Genomic DNA, 2,590 nt, shown 5'->3' with positions numbered 1-2,590 from the left:
GGGAGAAGAGAAAAAGGAAGGGCTATGCGGAAGGGTAGGGAAGAAAAGGATCTCTATTATCAATCACCTCCTGATGAGTGTCCTAATTATGGATATTCACAATCTATAATACTTCATTTCATATTTATTTAAAGGAATATCTTCTGCGTCAATGTTTCACTCTGGTGAATTACAAAAAAATGCAAAGAAATGTGGGAGTTAAATGTAATACATATTAATATATTACATTTATATATATATATAATGAACATATTAATGGTATAGCATATAATGGACATATTAATGGTACAGAACTTTTGTTTCCATGAGTACTATTAACATCCAGTAGATAGAACATCTGTCACTAATTTGCTCACTGTCTAGTATTTCTGAAATTCCAATTATTCATATCTCCCACTTCATAACTGCCTACTTAGTGCTTATTTAACACTCTTAGATGGTCCTAAGATTCTGAACCATGAGTAGAATACTTAAAAATTTTGTAGGTATATGTTTGGAGAATAATGGCATGCAAAACTTTATACTCCTGACCAGGATAAGACTGAACAGTCATTTGTAAATTCCCCAGTGAGTACAGGGAGGGTAGAAATGTTGTTGTTGTTACACATATATTTAATCACAATATATTTTATGACAACCAAAGTAAATGCTCTCTGAGGCACACAGACAGGAGTCAGAAAAGAAAGTGATGAGAACACATGCTCTGGAATAGATGGGAAGCTCTACCTCTGAAAATATATGTTCGATGAGCTCAGTTTTCTCTTATTTAAAAAAGGAGGCCCATAGTTCTGCTTGTTTTCCTTGGGAGGATTAAGATTGTTCATGTATAGCTTTAGGACAGTGCCCATTACAGAATATGCATTCCATAAATGTAGGCCATTATATTAGCAGTGGTACAACGGGGTTGATGATGTGGACATTAGACTCCTAGTGTATTTCATAGTGCAGATTCTGAATTCTGAGTATATTTCAAAAGAAACTCTTATTTTTCAATTGCTCTGAGCTAGAAACAACAGGAACTCTCAAGTAATCTTTTTTTTCCGGCAAGGGTAGAGAAGCAGTCTCCAAGGTAACTAAAATCCCAAACTATATCAGAATTTAGAAATAGAAATCTATATTTTAAATTTCACTAAGAAGCAGAAGGGTCAGTTTGCAGCTTAGGAGCAATATACTCTATTCACCAAATCTCAATGTTAATAAACAATTATTACCGACTTCATACTAACAGCAATGCTACTCAATTTAAATAAAATTCAAGTCCTTCAGCACTGTTCCATGTTTATATTGGGAAGTTTTGATATCTTAAATTAAATATCCAACTCAGTGCATTTTTCTTTCATAATTTAATGAATAACCCTACATTGACAATTATAAAATAGTGCACTGTGCAATAACATTTGATAATATTTACCACTACATTAAGACATAGTTGGACTATTGAGAATATAATTTCCAGTTAAATGAAACAGTTGTATTTTCTGGTTCTCTTATCTTAATTATTTTATAACATATTCAGCTGTGGTAAATGCATAATTTTGTATATTAAGAATATGAAAATTAGTTTTCTCTATCTTCCTTTTTATAATCTCTGAAATAAAGCTTTAATGGCCAACGTGTTGCTTACACAGTTCTATCATGGGTTTGGGTCTGTACATGCTCATGGCATATTATAATGCAAAGTCCATTTCGGGTGTTTCTCTAAAAGTCTCAGATCAACAATACCTGAAGCTTTCTGCGTAGCTCTCAAATTAGTCATACTGAATTTATAATTTCTTTTTTCTAATTTCAGAGTAGTTTCTTATTTTCCAACTATTTTTTTAAAGTACGTTCTTTGTCTATGGCCATGCCACCTTGAATAAGCCCAATCCTGTCTGATCTCGGAAGCTAAGCAGGGTCGGGCCTGGTTAGTGCTTGGATGGGAGACCACCTAGGAAGACTAAGTGCTGTAGACATAAAAAAAATAAATAAATAAGGAATTGTAAGATGACAAGGTCCTTGCAATCTGTGAGGTCAACCAGTGGTTGCCTCACCTAAAAATAAATAAAGAAATAAAAATAAAGTGCACTCTTCAACTCGATAATTGCCCAAGCATGATTTCTGCTAGCAACCAACATACCAGAGTATAGAGCAATGTGCTGAAATCAAGTGACAGTCATTCTTTGTGTTAAAATATGCAAATTTCTGATTACAAATTTGATGTTACTCAAACATCATCAAGTTATGCCACAATATTACCTATAAACAAATATATACTATTGGCAATAGATATTTTTGACATAAATTCAAATATCAGCTTTGAAAAATTAAGAAAACTGAATTTTATCTTCCACAGGATCTATAGTCATGCACTGAGTAAAATATATACTTGCTTAAAATTATCTTTATAAAATATTCACTAAAACCAATAGAGAAAAAGACATCAACGCTTTGACTTCTTTTAAGGTATAAAGCTATAATCAGCTAAGCTATCAGTTTGTTCCTTAACTATAAAATTCAAAAGCAACAAACGAAGACTCCATTGTGGCTACAATTACAGTATTGGCAACAATTGGAATATGAAGTTTTATGAGAATGTCTTTTTTGTCACGAT

The 2,590-nt window shown here is 32.5% G+C and overlaps 1 pseudogene; it reads left to right on the top strand.

Annotated features, from left to right (window-relative positions):
• Window positions 1-1,833: 1,833 nt before the first annotated feature.
• LOC118607383 lies at window positions 1,834-1,952 on the top strand (annotated as a pseudogene).
• The last annotated feature ends 638 nt before the right edge of the window (window positions 1,953-2,590 follow it).

This window comes from Rousettus aegyptiacus, unplaced genomic scaffold (assembly GCF_014176215.1).
Source record: "Rousettus aegyptiacus isolate mRouAeg1 unplaced genomic scaffold, mRouAeg1.p scaffold_m13_p_8, whole genome shotgun sequence".
Classification (NCBI taxonomy): domain Eukaryota; kingdom Metazoa; phylum Chordata; class Mammalia; order Chiroptera; family Pteropodidae; genus Rousettus; species Rousettus aegyptiacus.
The sequence above is the reverse complement of the archived record's forward strand: the minus strand, read 5'-3'. Positions and strand labels throughout refer to the sequence as shown.